Below are 20456 nucleotides of genomic sequence, written 5' to 3'. Positions count from 1 at the left end.
AAAAAAAGTTGTGTTGTCAAAATCATACTCACCGACGCACGAGTCGCCGAAAGAATCCTCTGATGAAAGTCGCCGGCTATAGTAGCTCGCTTATTCTTTATTGTGTCCAAGTGATGACCAATAGGGAAACGAGCTTCTCTAAGTATCCTGGGGGTTAAGAAAGGCTGGTACGAGTATCCCCAAGCCTAAAATAGAGAATAAAACATGATCAAAAGAGCCATTAAAAGAAAATAAACAAAGGAAAAAATGAAATAAACACGTACCTCGAGAAAACGACCATTCCATGAAACAGAGATCCGAGGCACCTTAGTAGCTGCCACATAATCTATCACCGGGTCACCTTATAGCCGTAAGCATACAGGCATACAACACCTCCGCCTAACTCAAGTTACCTACTTGCCCCAAATCGCTAAGGCAAATAAGTAACCCGATGAAGAAACGCTATCCCCGATCACTCAGGCTAGTGTTGGAAAAAAAAACTTAGGCAATGTATATCCGAGCCAGCTGCTCAGGAGTACACTGCCAATCAACCTCGTTAGCCGACATCTCGAAGGCAAGAACTGATTACGAAGTACAAGACTGCGCATACATGTGAAGGGCCGCCATAAGACGGTCTCCCACGAGGTCACGTAGTCTCTCATTTGACCCCTCACGGCCTCTATAACCACGAGTTCGCGTCTAAAAGGAAAACCCGTGATCATTGAGAAATCGTAAGGCTTAACCATCATCTCCCCCCACGGGAAGTGAAAAGTGTTAGTGGAATCCCACCAAAACTCCTACAACTCTCGAAGGAAAGCTGACGACACAGGTTGACTCGATAAATCCCGAAGGGCTGCTAACTGGAGACTAATCCCCGAAATCTCTACCACCTCCTTCACCATGCACATAATCTCTTGAAATGACCTCTCAAGTCACCCGAGCCGTATAGACGCATGCTAGGCTCGTTCTAAATATATATATATATATATATATATATATATATGTATATATATATATATATGTATATATATATATATATGTATATATATATATATATATATATATATATATATAAAGAAAATATGGTTGTAACTTTTAAAAAAAAAAAGAAAAAGAGGAAAAGAGAGAAATGATAAAAATGGAGGCGCAAAGGAAGTCACTATGCCACGCCAACTCTAAATCAAAACGTCATGGTCTGGGTCCCATTAAGGATCTGAGGATCTTAGTTAGGAGGAGCTTCCCAAACCACATCCTCATGGCGATGTCGATCAGCTCCGACGCGTCGCTCCCGAGCCTGTTCATGGGGACGCGTCACCCACCTTAGATGGAAAACCGTTTCGTCGGGCATTGGTACTCCTAGATCCTCCTCGGCATTGACAAATGGAGGGGAGTCCAGACTATAATCGATAGAATTTATACACGAATAGGTAATTTTTCTAAAAAAACTAAAATACGAGTTCTATACCCATTTCAGCAGCATAACGACTGCCGAAAGGGCCAAACACAAAAATTAAATGTCGCCCATGCTTGGGGGCTACGGTACCTACAGTTAAATTCAGTAAATAGGGGCTTTTAACACCCACAAAGCCATCCTAAACCAGTTTCAACTAAAGAATTCTAAAGATTATTTCCATACATCTCAAAGAATTAACTATTTCTATATGAATAATGTAGACACCTACTTTTGGCCTTCTGTCCCGACAGGAAGTGCAATGACGATAAATAAAACCATCTTCGTGTTGGATCAAAGTGAAAAATTCTTATGGATAACTAGTTAAACCACAAAACACAAAAGACTAGCCCAAACCAAGAAACAAAGCCAAATAGAGTCCAATTAATTAAATCCGATCATAATTAGGCTTAAGACCGTACTTGAAACCCAATAATGATAGATTTAGGAGCGCCTAGGTTAAAATAAGCGCTGTCGCGGAAAATAAAGCGTGCATCTCAAAGAGTCGCACTGGGAAGGCACGCACAACCAAATCAGTTGTGCGTGACACTCAGCTCAACTTCCAGAGTTGCACTCGTGAAAGATTCAGAATTTTAGAAAATTGAAAAATCAAATCTTGCCATAAAGCCGCGCGCAAGACAATTAGTTGCGCTACCTATAGCAGAGCAACGCAATCACTTGCGCTAGGTGGCCGCGCGCAACTCATTTTGTTGCGCGCAACACCTACTGTGGCAGAATGTTCAAAATCCTAAACCTGCTCATTCCCTATAAATAGAGGCTTAATCCGAGGCTTAAACAAACAGAAATTAACCCTAAACTCTGGAGAAAAACTTGTGAATTTTTGCTACCTATCCCCTCTTGTCCTAAACACTCACCCCTTTGATATTTTGTTACTAAGGTGGAGGTTCCCCAACAAGAAGGAGTCCATAAGTGTTCTAAACGAAGATCTAGCAAAGAGAAGTGGTAAATTCCCGAGCACTTAGATAAATCATTTTTATTTTCTTATTTAAAAGAACTTTAATTAATTAATTAGTGTTGCTTGATCACTTTAAATGGTTTAATTAATCAATTCCACATAGTATCTTGTGTTAAATAATATTAGAATTGAATAATTAATTGTTGGTTGATCACTTAAGCCAAGGCGAATATTGTTTATTTCTTGTCATATTCACGAATTTGATTAAATAAAGAATGACGACGTTGCAATATAATTCCTACGTGAATTAATGTGTGTAAATAAAATCAACTAACTTAGTTTTAGGTATCGCGTTGCATATATTGTTTGGTGATAAAATTGAAAAAAAGGAAGAGCTAGTAGAGGTCGTACTAGGGCTAGAATAGCGATTCCTCCCTAAAAGGAACGTGATTTTAGTACCTCGCTCCCGAACTCATTTTTGGTTTATGTAGACCAATTTTGGCATGGGTAAACTTATGATTCGTGCTAATTATTCCATGAAGTCCACACGAAAAAAAGGCATGAACGAGGTTTATGAGTTTTTCCAAAACTCATTGGCGACTCCTACTTTTTTCTTATAAAAAAAGCGTGATGATAGAAACAATTCTAATTCAAGGTCCCCCAAATAGTCAGGAATTCAAATCCTACTACACCTTAAAAAGTGTAAAGTCCTAGGCTTTTAAATGGTCATGGGCATTTAAGGAAGGTACCCCTTATGATAGGATCACCTTCCTTACAGTGGCGACTCCACTGGGGACTTAGAGGTTACATGATTAGTTCTTAGTTATGGTCCAAGGTTTCCAACACTAGGTTGCCTCTGGGTTGTAACGAGAATTAACTTGGATAATCTCTAGTTAGAGAGAGAGACTTGAACGCATAACATCTTCCTTTTGCACAAAAGTAAAAACCAAACAAGCAACATTGCATCATGCATAATTACACCACACTTCAACCTTTGGGGATTGGCTCATTTATTAGGGGTCGCCAACACTAGGCTTCAATCCCGAAATCAATAACAATCATCCCACCCATATCACCAACAAAATGTTAGGAGAGAGATGTTATGAGTCAACACATTGAGTGATTTATTTGTGCTTCGTTTCTTGAGATATGGTACCTTTGTACACCCAAGCCTTTTGACCTTAGAATGGCATTGCGTGAATCTTGGCTTATGACATGCTCTATGTGACTATGTGCAACGTGTTAGGATAGTCTTCTTTTTTTCTTTTTTTTAGTTTGGTCTAGGTTCCTAATTACGAAGTGTCCCTTTGTAATTTTGAGTCGTATTCGAAGGATAACATTAAAAAAAATTAAAAAAAACGATGACAAAAAAAAGCGCTCGAATTACAAAAAAATCTTACGATCAGGTGGCGCACGCAACTTAATGAGTTGCGACACCCTTAGCAGCGCAAGTGATTCTGATGCGCGTGCCAGCCACGCGCAAATTAATCACTTGCGCGCGCCCACTGTTACGAGTCGATTTGATTTCTCAAAAAACAAATTGACTCGTTCAAACAATATCTTCATCGGAGAATTTTTTAAGGGTGATGTTATCCGTTCGAATATATCTTGCGTCATTTCCTTTTTTTTCCTTTCTTCTAAACAAGTGTATCAATTTACTTATCCTTTCGTAATTCCTTTAGGGCCAGTTCTCAAGCTTGGGAACGAAGACTCTCGGGCACTCGTATTCTACGTTTACCATCAAGTAATCCACCTCTTTTAAACCACCTTCCCTAGACAACTAGTCCTAGTCCAACAAAATGTCAACCATCGAGCAACTCTAAGAAGAGGTCGCTCGCTTGAGAGAAGAAAAGGCTCAAGAGGCCGAAGAAAGAAGAATTAAGAAACTTGAAAAAGCTAGAAATAAAGTGTTGAGGCTCTAGCCTTGCAACAAAAGATGTAACAATTATCCGTCAAAGAAAAGTCGTTGGAGAAGCTTGTTCTTCGTTCCACCATGGGGAACAAGTACTTCTTTTCTCCTCCCTCAGAAAAGTTCGTAGCTATGGACTTGCCAATATTTAAGGTGACCAATAATCCACAAAACCACTTAATGTGTTTTACTAGCACCATGGCATAAAGGGAGTTGATCCTAAGCTTTATGCATTGACTTTCCCTTTATCTTTAGACCCAACCGCGAGAGAGTGGTACTATATGTTAGATCCTAAATCAAAACAACATGGGAAGATGTAGTTTTAGCTTTCATTACCCAATATAAGAGTAACATAGAGTTCAAATTGACTCTACGTGAACTTGAAATGCTTAAGCAAGGCAACGATGAAGGTTTCCTTGCTTTCTATGGTAGATGGCGAGAAAAGGCGGCTCACCTTGCCCAAAGGCTACCTTAATACAAAAGTTCATTGACAATTGTCATGAAAAGCACAACAAGCATCTACGTTACCTTGGCTTAGACACTTTTCAAAAGGTTTATTATGTGGCTACTAAGATTGAAGATGATCTTGCTAAAGAAAAAGCAAATAAACCTTATCATCATCAACCTAGGAATAACTAAAAAATGGGGAATTATAATACTTCATCCTCTATTGATGTATTTGCGACTTCCACGCAATATAATAACAGTAATGATCCACGGAAAATATGGACAAAAGAAAGAAAATTTACACCATTTCTTATAAGATATAAAGAATTATTAGAAAAATTGAGCGAAAAATGCTTACTTGCACCAACAGGGCCAAAACCACCCACTTCACCAGAAAAAAGATTTTCTAATTGGGATGGTAATGCTTATCGTGCTTGTCATAGAGGCGTTGGGCACGGTACTGAACGTTGCTACGTCTTAAAACACAAAATACAAGATTTAGTAGACAATGGGAGAATTCTCACGCCTAAATCTAACAATAATGCATCCCCATTAGGGGTGTTTTATATTAATGAGGACCATATGGAAAGTGATACGTTCAATCCTTTGGACTATATCACATCTATAGGAGAACCTCTAGCCACAATACTCATAGGGGCAACTAATGAAGTATGTGGACTATGGGGCGACGACTTTCAAGAATTATATGTCTCTAAGTATGCCACCGTCCCACCTCCATCTTGTTTACAAATTGAGACAAATGGAACGCTTGATTGGGATCATTTCTTGGGGAAGTCACAAGTCTTATCAAATCTCTCCTTGGATGAACAATGGCATCAAGCACAAATCATGGAACATCTTGAAATAGAGGCAATTTTAAAGCCACTAGAAGAAAGTTGGTTCATGAGTCCTACGACTAACCCAAATGAGATAGATCATCTAACTCGTACTAGGCAAGTTTGCCAAGCACCACCAAATGGACCTTCGACCACATAAAATCAAACACAAGGTCAAGCAAAAAATCCAATACCACCTCCACTTGAGGTGGAAGATCCATTAGTTAAACAACTTTGCCAATCCAAGGCGAATGTTAGCATTTGGTAACTCCTAATTACTTCTAAAGAACATAGGAATTCTCTTATGAACTCTCTAGCGGCTTTGTCTGTAAGCAGAGACACAACCCCTCAGGATCTCGTTAGCTTGCTTACTAACGAGAAATCCGATAAATCATTAATTTTCACTAATGATGATTTGCCTTCAAAAGACACTACCCGCAATAATGCACTATACCTAACTGTGGGGTGCAAGGGATACAATATCCCTCTTACTTTAGTAGACAATGGGTCGGCTGTAAATATGTGCCCATTACGAAAAGCAAAATATCTAGGCCTTAATCCAGAAAAATAATTTCATTCAACAACACAAAGCATTAGGGCCTATGACAACTTGAGAAGATCGGTGTGTGGAACTGTTAAGCTACCAGACACCACAGGCCCAATTAAAAAGCAATTGAATTCCACGTTATAGACATTAAACCTACATTCAACCTTTTACTTGGACGTCCTTGTATACCTAAGCTTGGTGAAATACCATCCTCACTTCATCAAATGATTAGGTTAAACTATTAAGGGCTTCCTATGACTACACATGTTTCTCCACTCAAAATAGCCATAAATGACCAATCACTTATGTAAATAAACCATGACAATGATGAAGAGGACATGTGGGGATTTTCCGCCGAGCCAATCTACACAAACAAAATGGAAGAGATCCTTGAAGAATCATTCAAGCATGATCCATGATCCACCCGGATAATAAACAACATCTTGTTTAAGAGTAGTTACGTTCCTGGGATGCCTTTGGGAATAGGAATGAAGAAATCTCTTTTACTCCCTATCAAAAAGAAAAGTCTCTCCTTTGGATTGGGATACAAACCAATCAAGGAAGAACTAGAGTCTCACGATGCTAAAAACAAAGCACGTAGAGACAACAATAAAAATGGGATAATCAATTTGCTCCCATCTTACCAACAAACCCTTAATGGACAATTCATTAGGGAGGGAGAAGATTACCCTTGCTATGACTTTCCAGAACCACTAGTTCTGGAAGGAATCAAGAAGCCAGGATTCGAAATATTTCACGATAGCTACTTCTTGAATGAAAACCTTAAAATCGTTGAATCAAAACACAACTCCAGGGTGCTATGATGGGCAAGCATTCAACTTGCTATTTGGACTAGAGCAAAATCATGTCACTACAATGACTAATCAAAATGCCATTCAAGATGAAGCTTTCGATCCAACCTCGTTTATCACACCTTCTAATGAAACCTTTGAGCATGGATGGAAGAAGTCTTTCAAATGAACCAATCACAAAGGCGATAAGCTAGAAATCGTCACAGGCAAAGGGAAGATGTTTGAAGAATCGGACGACGAATCTAGTATAGACTCTAGGGAAGCTGAAAATCTAGGCCTTACGGCCATTATTGAATCTTTATTTTCTATTTCTAAGGTCGAAGATCCCAAAAATGATTTTTCTCATGATGTACACTGTTTTGAATTTAATAATATGAGCTCTCTTTCCGAGTATATGCCTTTTCTTGAGTCTTTTGAATGCTATAACAATCAATCTAATGAAAATGATAATATTAATTATTTGATTGAACTAATGAATGAATGAGAACAAAAGAACCTTATAATTTAAGAAACCGAAACAGTTAATATAGGAACAAATGAAAACAAAAGAGAAGTAAAAAATGGCTTATCTTTAAATCCGGAAGAGCGATCGAGCCTCATATCGACGCTCAAATAATTCAAAGACGTGTTCGCTTGGTCAAACAATGACAAGCCCAGAACAAATAGGGAAATTGCGGAACATACCATTCCCTTGAACCCTACCTCTAAACCAGTAAAACAAAAACTTCGACGAATGAAACCTGATGTCGCTCTGAAAATAAAAGAAGAAGTACAAAATCAATTAGACGCAGGTTTCATTCGCGTATTTAATTATCCAGAGTGGGTAACAAACATCGTCCCAGTCCCTAAAAAGGATGGACGAGTTCGCATGTGTGTCGACTTTAGGGACCTTAATAAGGCTAGCCCTAAAGACGATTTTCCTCTACCACATATTGATATATTGGTAGATAACATGGGTGAACATGCGATGTTATCCTTTATGGATGGATATGCAGGTTACAACCAAATTTTAATGGCAAACGAAGACAAAGAAAAGACATGCTTTATCACCCCTTGGGGTACATATTGCTACATAGTCATGCCATTTGGTTTAAAAAATGCAGGAGCTACGTACCAAAGAACAGCTACGACTCTCTTGCATGATATGATGCATAGAGAAATAGAAGTATATGTGGATGATATAATCGTAAAGTCCAAAGATAGAATGGGACATATAAAAGCTTTACGCAAATTTTTCACTCGCATAAAAAAATATAAAATGCGCTTGAATCCACAAAAATGCGCCTTCGGAGTAACTTCCAGCAAGTTACTCGAATACGTAGTAAGCACACGTGGTATTGAGATCGATCCCTCCAAAATAAAGGCAATCGTTGATATGCCTCCCCCTCAAACAGAAAAAGTAATTAGGGGGTTCCTTGGCAAAATACATTACATTAGTCGGTTCATCAACAAATTGACTATAACTTGTTAGCCAATATTTAAGAAATTGAAAAAAGAAGAAAAACATGAATGGGACGATCAATGCAAAAAGGCCTTTGAGAAAATCAAATATTATCTCAAAAGTCCACCAATTTTAGCACCACCAGTACCCAAACTACCTCTTAGGCTATACATCACGGTTACAGACCCGACCATAGGCGCCATGTTAGCACAAGAGGTAGAAAAAGTCAAGCGTGCAATATATTACATAAGTAAAAAAACTCATTCAATATGAAAAAAAATATAGCACCTTGGAAAAAACAAGTTTAGCATTAGTGTGAGCAACTAAAAAACTACAACATTATATGCTACCACACACTACTCATGTGATTTCTCAACAAAATCCGATAAAGTATTTGTTTGAACAACCACCTATACCAGGAAGAATATCCAAGTGGTTGATAATGTTTGCCGAATTTGAGCTAAAATATATTCCTAAAAAATCAATAAAAGGGAAGTAATTTCCGATTTTCTGGCACAACATTCAGTTCAAACAAGCCATGCAGAAACTACTCATCTTCCGAATTAAGAGATGCTCATGACACAAGATGACAAATGGGTAAAGTACTTCAACGGTGCGTCCAATCAAAAAGGATGTGGCTTAGGAGTGTAACTCATAAGTCTAGAGGGGGCACATACTCCAATATCTGTCAAACTAGACTTTAAGGTTACTAATAATGTCGCGGAATGTGAAGCCTGCATTATTGGATTAGAAGCAGACGCTAGCATAGGTGTGAAAAAATTAGAGGTATATGGAGATTCAAGTTTGTATATAAATCATATACTGAAAAAAATGGAAAATAAAGAACTCCACAATGATATTATACCAAGCACACTTAGAGCAACTCATCGAGCATTTTGAACATATTGATTTTAAATATCTCCCATGATATGATAATCAATTTGCTGATGCGCTAACAAAATTAGCCTCAATGATCAACATTCCTGGTCACTTAAATATGATGCCATTATGCGTTGATAGAAGAGAAGGATTAGCATATTGCAACACAATAGAGGAAATAAATGACATTGAAGGAGACAATCCTTGGTATGATCATATCCTCTAATATATTACCCATGGCACATATCCTGAAAATACTTCATCAAAAGACCAACGAGCCTTGAGAACACTTGCGGCCCAATACGGACTATTATATGGTTAATTATGCAAAAAAAAAAAGGACCTAATGGTCAAAGTTTATTGTGCATAGACCAACCTGAAACTACAAGCCTTATGGAGAATACTCGCAAAGGTGTTTGTGGACCTCATATGAATGGTAAAATAATTGCAAAAATAATTTCACGACAAAGGTACTATTAGTCCACTATGGAACATGATTTCATACAATATGTTAAAAAATGTCTAGAGTGCCAAATGTTCGCTAATTTACAACACCTTCCACCATCCGAACTATACAATATCACTTCCCCTTGACCTTTTTCAACTTGGAGAATTGACATAATTGGTAAAATTTCACCAACAGGAGCAGGAGGACACGAGTACGTATTAGTAGCCATCGATTGCTTTACCAAGTGGATTGAGGTTGCTTCTTACGTAGATATCACTTCTAAACATGTCGCAAAATTTCTCAAGCGAAACATATTTTGTAGATATAGAGTTCCACATGAACTAATTAGTGATCAGGGATATCAATTCAAAGTTGAAGTCGAGACCCTCTTAACTCTTTATAAAGTAAAACATCATCACTCATCTCCATATAGACCTCAAATGAATGGATCTGTAGAATCGGTGAATAAAATCATAACAGTCATCATCAAGAAAATGGCAGAAAATTAATAAGACTGGCCGAATAAACTACACTTCGCACTATGGGATTACAGAACGTCCATACGAACATTAATAGGAGTAACTCCATACTCCTTAGTTTTTGGAATGAACGTAGTTCAACCAGTCGAACTGGAAATACCATCCCTACGCATCGTACTCGAAAGTAAGCTACCGGAAGCTGAATAGGTAAGAGCAAGGTATGAAGAGCTTTTATTCCTCTATGAACGACGATTAAGAGCTTTGCATCATGTACAATTTTACCAACAACGCATTGCGCGTCATGTTAACAAAAAGGTACAACCCATAAATATCAAAGAAGGTGACTTTGTACTAAAGGAAGTTAGGGGTCCACCAACAAATTCAAGAGGTAAATTTAAGCCTAATTGGATAGGTCCCTGATGCGTAATTGAAATCCTATCAGGAGGATCCGTCAGATTAATGGATTTTGGAGGTGATGAAATTCACTAATTAATAAACATTGATCAACTTAAAAAATATTACATATGAAATCTGGTTAAACTCGTTCATTCATTAAATAAATCATTTTTAGCATTCAATTGAAAGATTCTAAGTGTTATGCATTTTTTCGAATAACATGTTAAAATACATAACACTTGGGGGGCAATTTACATATAATAGACCATTCTAAGTGTTCAGATTTTTTCGACCATCACGAAAAACTCTTCATACTTGGGGGAGGTAATAATGCAGAAAATAAAAAAAAATTAACACTCGTAGTAAAGGTGTCGCGTGCAACTAGAATGGTTGTGGGCGGATGTCACGCGCAACAAATCTATTTGCGCGCGACAGGCTCACGCAACCTCTGATGTTGCGCACACCACCTGATGACGCACTGCGAACCCAGAACTTTTACGCTCGATTAAAATTATGACTTTTACTTGTAATAAAAAGAGGGTGTTTCTCAAAAATAACATATACTCGGAAAATAAAAATTAAACTTTGATTTTAGCTTTGTCTAAACAAAGTTTGATAAATTTTTTCATTTAATTTCTACATAAGAGATTAAAGAAAAAAAAGTATGTATAATAATTGCAAAGAACTACGCAAAGACCTGAATTCGTAATACGAATTCGTAGGCAATATTTATAATTCGATCATATAAAAAAAATATAAAGCTCATTTTATTTCATTCAAAATTCAAAATAAGAGACATTATTGAACTAGATGATAAATAAGAATAAAAACATAGTAGTGATCGATTACACTTTATTCAAATTAAACTAATGATAAAATTGTGTAACACTCTAAGGTTTACTATGTCCTCGATTGTCACGGATGATGGAGGAGTAGTTTCCATCTCAGTATTTTCATAAACCTTAGAGCTTTCCCCTACATTCTTCTTTTTCACCCAAACATTGTTCTTTAATTTAGGGATTGGGGCATTTGCAACCTATTTTCCTTTTCCTTAAACAATTGGAGCCTTCTTGCGAGTATTTGGGTAGACACCCATTTGTGTCTCCCCAAAACCAAACCCAGTGATGAGTGCCTTTCACGTCGAATCATAATCGAATGCAGTGAAAGTGTGGAAAGTCTAGTGTTGCAGTTAGTTTTATTTCTTTTCTTTCTCTCTGTTTTTGAAAACCTATTATATGAAAACAGCCAATCCAGTTTGGTTTAGTCCATGGAAAGGGTTAAATAATAGTGTATTTGGGTCGGGTTTGAAAAGAGATTTCCAACGATATATTATATACCCAATTTCGATGAATAATGAGGAAGTTATGGCCAAATTACTAAACTGGGCCTGGTTTGATCCTTATATGCGGAGTCTTCTAGAAGGTTCTTTTGAATCCTAATTTGATTAGCATCGATAAATTGACTTTAATTGACTTTTTAAGAGTTTTAATTAGAATAAAAGAAGTGTTTTAAGGAAATTACAGTTTTACCCTCTCGTACGCTTAAATTTATCAAAATAAGAAAACACGTGGAAAACTATTTGCAGTGCCATACGACACGTCTGTCGCCTGGCGATAGACCTGGCGTCTGGCGACAGGCGCGTGTTTGGCGACAGCGTTGTGTTTTATTCTTTTCGAAACTCTTATTCGTTTTTTATCATATCCGGCTAATTTTATTTATAAATAGCCTCCTAAAATTCTGTTTTCAATCATCAACAACTATCAATTCTTCTCACCAACTCTCATCAAGAAATTCTTGATATTCTCTCTCTCTCTTTTCTAAACTAGCTTTTCTCATACAAAATTCCGCATTCACAAGATCTAGACACACCTAGCCAAGTTCGAAGTTGCCTTTGCCCTAGACGTGAAAGGTTTAATTTCTGAGGGTTTGGTCCCAAATCTCTCTTTCAATTATTTAATTTAATTGTTGTTTTATTGTTTTCCTTGAAGTTACTAACGTGGGTATTTTGTTATTAGAAAGAGGTACGAGGCATTGAAGTAAGTGTTTTCATTGTTTTCATTGTTATTATGATATAGAAATCATGTTAGGGTGTTTTGATCTTCCTAGTATCATGTTTAGGGAAAAGGTTATAATATCAAATATGCTTATTATGATTTCTATGATGCTTCCTATTGTCTTTCTTAATATTCATGTTAATATCATGTTAGGGCTAAAGCTTTGATTTTTATTGCTTAGTGACATGCTAGGGTTTGTTATTAATCTTGTTAGTATCATGCCTAGGATCTTGCTATTATTATGCTTTAACATGATCATGATTATTATGATCATGATTATTTTGATTATGATTATTATTATTATCATGTTGCTTGATGATTATTATTGTTATTTCTTGATCACGCCTTTTATGCATGTTTAAAGGGAATTTGTACTTGTACTCACGCTTAATAAGATAATTAATAATCTTGTTTAGGGTTAATATGATTATAATTCAAGTGATCGCCAATAATTGTTTTATTTGTGCCTTAATATTCAACCAACATAGATAAACAGGTTTAGGGTAGTCCTATTGATTGCATGTTAGTCAGAAAGCGCACATGAATACGATCAAAATAAAGTAGAGGCCTATTATTAGGGTAGTTTCAATCTCTTTTAGATTGGATTTGTACCTTCATCCCCGAACACCAGTCATGGTTCCAGACCTATAGGAGTTAACGAGCTCCTGGATCGTTTAGGGGTGTAACCTTCACCCTGTGAACAGTTTACAAGTTCCTAAAACTTGTTGGCGACTCTTTTGCTCTAGCTTCCTTCCTTTTGGACGCCACCATACTTAAGTGTATGATCACACTGGGATTCAAGTTTGGGGTAATGCTTGAAATATTCCCTACAATTTGGTGAAGGTTCTTTAATTTTAACCCCTTGTTACGCATGTTTAGGAGGAGCCTTTCTCTTTGGTTCCTTCAAACAAGCCTTAGGAGATGAGAAGTCCAGTTTTCTTCTCACTCCTTTGTTTTGACCACTAGAAGGAGTAGTGGTGGCCGAATGCATCAAAGGCTTAGGTGGATTGTGAGCCGTGGCCGCTTGATGTTGTGATCGAGCCTTGTTCAATTCATCCTTATAAGCTGCATTCATCCAAGCCTTGTAAAAGGAAGATAATACAATACTCGTAGTAGGATTTTGTACTACCCATCTAGGGAGACTTGATCAATATTCCATCCAACGAGCAATTCGTTCGGGTTTAAACATCACATCTTTAGGGGCATCACAATCTTGCGGGGGAATAATTTGTTTCATCCCGTATTGTCTCATCACCCTGCAAGGAAAGATAAAGGTAGTAATAGATAGGCCTAGAATCCTAATATAAGGGCAATTAAAACTATTTCCAACCATACTACTTATGTTCCACCAAGGAATCACAAAGCGTATGTTAGGAACCCCGTGACAGAAAAACGATGTCCATTCTTATTCATTCATGTGCTTGTAGAGAATTCAACGTCCAGGGAATGTCCTTACTCCATTAGCCTCAAGGTTTTGTGGCTGATCAACAATTCGCAAACGCTCCATGAGCCAAATTTGAAAGAGAGAGAGAGAGAGAGAGAGAGAGAAAATTTAATTGCGACTTTACACAAGCAGGTGGCGCGCGCATCAAAATCAGTTGCGAGCGCCATCCGCGCGCATCTCAAAAGATTGCGCTGGTCAAGCCAGCGCAACTTCAAAGATTGCGCTGCTATATGACGAAAAAAATCGTACGTGTAATAGAAGTGGACTTTCTGTGAAACCGTTTTCGTTAGGGTCTCCTCTAAGGCGATTCAAGCATAGAACGGTTTCCGCCAAAGCCAACGGAGCGGGTGAATGACATCCCTCTATTTGCTCTACTATGGACACCATGGAATAATCTTCATACTCTTTACCTATCCTAAGTAAACAATTAACAACACAATAACATAAAGCACGAATTTTAAAGCGTTGTTTAGTCATTTTGTCACGAGGGGCGACGAAGTGTTCAAAAAATTGGATTAAATTCACGCCTTCTTCAGTTCCAATGTTAGTCATATCATTGTCAGAAAAACCGAAAAATCTTTGGAATATAGGTTTGGGATCCGACAAGGTAGGCGCATAGGTCACAGGGAGAGTATTTGCAGGGAAGCCTAGAAAGGCCTCAAACTCACCAGGTAGTGGGACAATTTCGTCCCCTTTAAACAAGAAAAGATAATGGTTGGAGTCTGTAGGGAATAGTTTCAAGCCTTTAAAATCCCACTAGCTTGAACCCCACTGTGATCATACACTAAAGTATGGTGGCGTCCAAAAGGGAAGAAGATAGAGCAAAAGAGTCGCCAACAAGTTTTTAAGGAACTTGTAAACTGTTCACGAGGTGAAGGTTACACCCCTTAACGATCCAAGAGATCGTCAACTCCATAAGGTCATGAACCAAATAAGGGTTCGGGGATGAAGGTACAAATCCAACCTAAAAGAGATTGAACCTGCCCTAATAATAGGCCTCTACTTTATTCTGATCGTATTCATGTGCGCTTTCTGACTAACATACAATCAATAGGATTAACCCTAAACCTGTTTATCTATGTTGGTTGAATTTAATGCACAAATAAAATATTATTGGCGATCACTTGAATTTATAATCATATTAACCTTAAACAAGATTATTAATTATCTTATTAAGCGTGATTGCAAATACCAATTCCCTTTAACCTAAAATAAAAGGTGATCAAGCAATAACAATATAATAATAATATGCATATCAAGCAACATAATAAATAATCATCATCAATCAAAATAATAAATTTTAGAAAGAACATAGGAAGCATCATATTCTTAATCATGCTTAATATTAAAAACACCCTAGACATGATACTAGGAATCATCAAAATAATAATATAAACATGACGTCTACATCATAAAATCAATTAATCGATAAAGTACTTACTTGGATGCCTCGTACCTCTTTCTAATTACAAAATACACACGTTAGTAACTTCAAGGAAAATAATAATCAAAACAATTAAATTAAATAATTGAAAGAGAAATTTGGGACCAAACCCTCAGAAATTAAAACCTTTCACGTCTAGGGCGAAGGAAACTTCGAATATGGCTAGGTGTTTCTAGATCTTGTGAATGCGGAATTTTGTATGAAAAAGCAAGAAAGAAAGAACGAAAGATTAATGATTCATAAACTAATTTGTTGACGATTGAAGATTGTAGATGAATAAAAACGGAATTTATAAAAACTTAAGAATAAAAGAAGTGCAGAATGATCGATGATAATCCGTCATCCAAAACAGAGTTTATTAATACGATATTTATAGAGAAAATCAGCCAAAAAAGATAATTTATCAAAACAGAGTCTGAAGATCACAGAAACAACTTGGCGCTAGCTCTGGCTCATTGGCGCCAGGACCAGTGGCTAGCGCCAGGCGCCAATGGCTGGCGTCTGGCGCCAATCCTGGTTCCAGGCGCCAAGGCCTGGGGTTGGACGCCAAACCGGCTTTTAACACGTTTTTGAAAATCAGATAAAATTCTCGTACTGAAAGATAAAATAATATAATTTCAGTCGAAAATGCTATTTGATCTAATTAAAACTCTAAAGAATCCTAATTGAATTAAGAATGATAAGACCTTCTAGAATGTTCTAGAAAACCAAAACCATTCCTAATTACATTAGGAATGATAAATCATATTAGACCCTCCCCTAGATCATTGGGCCGAACTTAAAACTCAAACCAGGCCCAGTTTAGTAAATTGGCCATAACTTCCTCAATATTCATCGGAATTGGGCTTATAATATATCGTTTGAAAGGTCTTTGCAAGACCCATCCAACAACACCACTATTGGACTCATATCATGGACCAACCAAACTGGATTGGCTGTTTTTAAAATAAAGTTTTCAAAAACAGAGAGAAGAGAAAAGAAAAGAAATAAAACTTTCCGCAACACTAGACCTTTCAACACTTTCGTTTCATTCGATTATGATTTGACGCGAAAGGTACTCATCACTGGGTTTGGTTTTGGGGAGACACAAATGGGTGTCTACAGAAGCCCCCACTTTGACTGAGTTTGGAGAAACACAAGTTTCGAAAACAAGAGTCAAAGTAGCGATAGGGACGGAGAATGATTCAAAACGTTCTGCGATCCTAAATCACTCTTGTAACGCCGATACCTGTAAAAATAGCATTAGTTAAACAGATAAAAGAGTTAAGAAACGCGTATCTTGCACCGTCGAGCACACGTCTCTGAAAGTAACCAATTTGTTTTGATGACCTCCTGCAAGCTAGAGAATATCATCCCGCTTGAAAACCGCTACGCCTTGTAACTGCTTCCAAATTAGAAGATTGCTTCGCCTGAAACTATCATCTCCGCTGTGATAATATTCCACGTCCAAGGGAATATCATCAAAGATTTCTTCTCTTGAAACAATCCTCAGTTGTTTGTGACAACTCTCCACAATCTAGGGAACGCCATCTTGCTGTTTGTTTTGACGATCTTCCGCAATCTAGGGAACGCCGTCGATCAATGTTGCTACATCTTGAGCCTTTTCTTGAATCATAGTGACAACCTTTCCAATCATAGCAAAAGTCGTCGAAGACTGCCTATCTCGTGCTATCTTCTCAAATCTCGGGTGACAACCTCCACAATCTTAGCGAATGTCGTCGAAGACCGCCCATCTTGTGCTATCTTCTCAAATCATTGGTGACAACCTCCACAATCTTAGCGAATGCCGTCGAAGATCGCCCATCTCGTGCTATCTTCTCAAATCTTTGGTGACAACTTCCACAATCTTAGCGAATGCCGTCGAAAATAACTTTACTTGAAGTCATCCTCAATTGATGCGATAATTTTCCCAAAGAAAAAAACCGAAGACCCACGCCTGTCGATCTTTAAAAGTTCGCCTGAACTTTGCTTTTGCTATGCTTGTATGTCGGCGCTCTTTGCTCTTGAACCTGTATGTTGGTGCCCTATGCTCTTGAACCTATATGTCGGTGCTTTTTGCTAATGAGCCAATGCTTAGGCGCTTTAAGCTAAGTGAGGCGATCTTTTCATCAGGTCGATCACTTCATGTAATCAAGCCGATTACCTAATCATGTCAAATTGCTCAGAGGGCTAACTGGCGTACCAAGGAACCCAAAATATATTGCAGAAGGCTATCACTACCCTAGAAGGTGGTTGGTTGCTTTGGCGTCGCTGATAATCGATCAACGCCAGTTTTTCGCATTAGCGCCATGCGCTGAAATTGGCGTCTGGCGCCAAGCACAGAAAGTGACGCCAATTCCTAGGGACCGGCGCCAGCACGGATTCTCCTTTAAATTCAATTTTCCGTTTTATTTCTTGCCCTGCTGCGATAGGGTCTTCCCTATTCTACTGCACCTGCATTTATTTTGACTATAGAACTTTGTCAATCTCTTTAATTATCTTAAGGTTGACCTAAGGATTAACGTTGCTTGACTCATTGACTTGACACGACTCAAGGTATAAACTTGACTCACTGTTTGACTGACTCGAGGTTGACTCGACTCAAAGTGAAATGACACATGTGTTAGACTCAAATCAAAATGATATGACACGACATGACTCAATGTGTACATGACTCGTGTGTGCATTGTAATGTGATCGTACGACTCGAAAAAAGAAAAAAAATTCCGTCAATTGTGGAGGGTACCGACTTTCTCCCGAAAAAGAAAGTCGTGAAAAAGAAAAATCAAAAGTTTGAAGATGCATGTTGAATGAGCTTAGTCAAATGTTGTTTGATACTATCTCTCAAGGTTCAAGGATTAATTCATCCTAGGCTATCTCAACTGTTCACTCCATGATGAAAGTATTTGGGTAACTTAGGCACGGAGGCTAAGCACTTCATACTTCTATGTAATGACAATTATGAGTGATTTTGACGAAGCATGCTTCAGCGTTAAGATTTCATGACAACGGGTTCCTAAGGGAAATATATTTGGTCATGTATCTGTGAAGTGTGTGAAAGTGACACTAAAGCTAGGCCGCAAGAGCTAAGTGTGTGAAAAGATATTATTGTTAGAAGAGCCAAATAATGGTGACTCTTAGGCTAGGTAAGCTAATGATGTAGGGATCAAGCCCCCAAGTCTAGCTCTAAGTGAATAGGGATGAGCATTGGAGATCCCTTGATATGATCATGGTGTAAGTGTGTGAATGTGAATATGAATGCATGTTTATTACGGCCGCACCTCGATGTGAGGTTGCCTACGTATCCGTTAGGAATCAGGCCGAACGTAGCTCTAGCCAAACCTCGCACAAGTGTGTATACCTCAAAAAGGTCTTTTTAAGGGTTGTAACGTGGTTAGGCTAAAGGTTTGAAGAAGAAGGGGATAAAGGCTCAAGACACTAGATAAGCCCCCAAGGTGTGCAACCTTGCTTTTGAATATTTGTATTTTTATGCTTGAGGTTTTCTACTCTTTTTTTAGCTCTTTCTTTTTGCTTTAGCATTTATTTTATTTTAATAAATGTGGGAAATCTCGATCATGCGGTCTATCACTCACTTGGCATTCATGTTTCTCAGGCACGGTACCGAGTACTCGATAAGAGACGCAATCTGAGACATGTTCTTATCGAAGATACTTTCATATCAAAGACATTGGAACACTTACCCTTTTGTACACTTGTTTTCGTTTTTTAATTATTTCTTATTTTTTGCTATTGCTTTCTTTTGAATTTGCTCAAGCTTTCTTTAGAATCGCATAAGTTGCACACCATCCCATCCCAAGGTTAGGTAGATGTAGGTTGAAAAAAGAAGGGTCTATCGTTAGACGAGGCTCAAAGTGGTTTATGAAGAAAGGATTGTATAATTGAAGGGCGAAAGGAGATATGATGTGGCTACAAGAGGTGCCTCAAATCATTAGTATACCTTGTGCTTAATTCGACATGGTTTTTTTTTTTTTATGCAATATAACGAAATGATCATATTCAAGGAAATAAATGCTCATTTTATTAAAAAGGGAAAAAGGAAAAAATCCTATTAATCTAAAAGAAAAGAAAAGGTGCCTATGCTAGACTTATTGGGGAAAGAAAAAAAAAGAAGAATAAATAGAAAAAAGAGGTCACGAAATCTTGTCGTTGCAGCTCGCCTCTTGTCTTGTGTTGTTTCATCATTACCCTCATTTTTTGTTAACTGGAGGCATGGGAAGCTTGTTATTATCAATCAAATGTTGGATAGCCTCCTTTAGCTTCCAACAGCTCGTAGTAGTATGACCCCTACCTTGATGGTACTTGCAGTGTTCGTCTGGATTCCAACTAGGCAATCTCTTTTCAGGTGCGGGATCTTGAATAGGTCCAATGGGAGTAATGAGTCCTTTGGCATGGAGTCGATCGAAGGCAGTATCGTAACTCATCCCAATGGGGGTGAAGTCTTTCCTTAGTTGCTTCTTAGATCCTTGGTTATCCATAGCTAAAACTTCACTGAGATCAAAGGTACTAACATTGTTACTAGAGTGGGCGTTTTCGGAAGAAGAAGGATTGTCGTTCTTCTTTCCTTTCTAGCCACCGTGGTTACTATTGTTAGTAGCTTTTTGCTTTGCAAGGTCATCTTCGATTTCAATTCCGATGTCATAAACGGCCTTGAAAGTATTCAAGTTGTGTTGATATTTTAGGTGCTTCGAATACTTTTCTTGGAGATTCTTGATAAACATCCTCACAGATTCCTTTTCGGTGGGGACTTCAATCATCTTAGCGGAAGTTTCCCTCCACTTATTAAAGAAAGAAGTAAAGCCTTCATTCTCTTTTTGTCTTAGCATCTCAAGTTGTCTATGGTCGATTTCAACTTGGATATTGCACTTGTACCTATCAACGAAAGCGTTTGCTATCGATTCCCAGGTAGAGGTTTTCTCCTTGTCAAGGGAGAAGAACCATTGTTGGCAAACGGTTTCAAGAGATAGTGAGAACAGAG

Source organism: Chenopodium quinoa, unplaced genomic scaffold, assembly GCF_001683475.1.
Source record: "Chenopodium quinoa cultivar QQ74 unplaced genomic scaffold, ASM168347v1, whole genome shotgun sequence".
Lineage (NCBI taxonomy): Eukaryota > Viridiplantae > Streptophyta > Magnoliopsida > Caryophyllales > Amaranthaceae > Chenopodium > Chenopodium quinoa.
Note: the sequence above shows the minus strand (reverse complement) of the source record.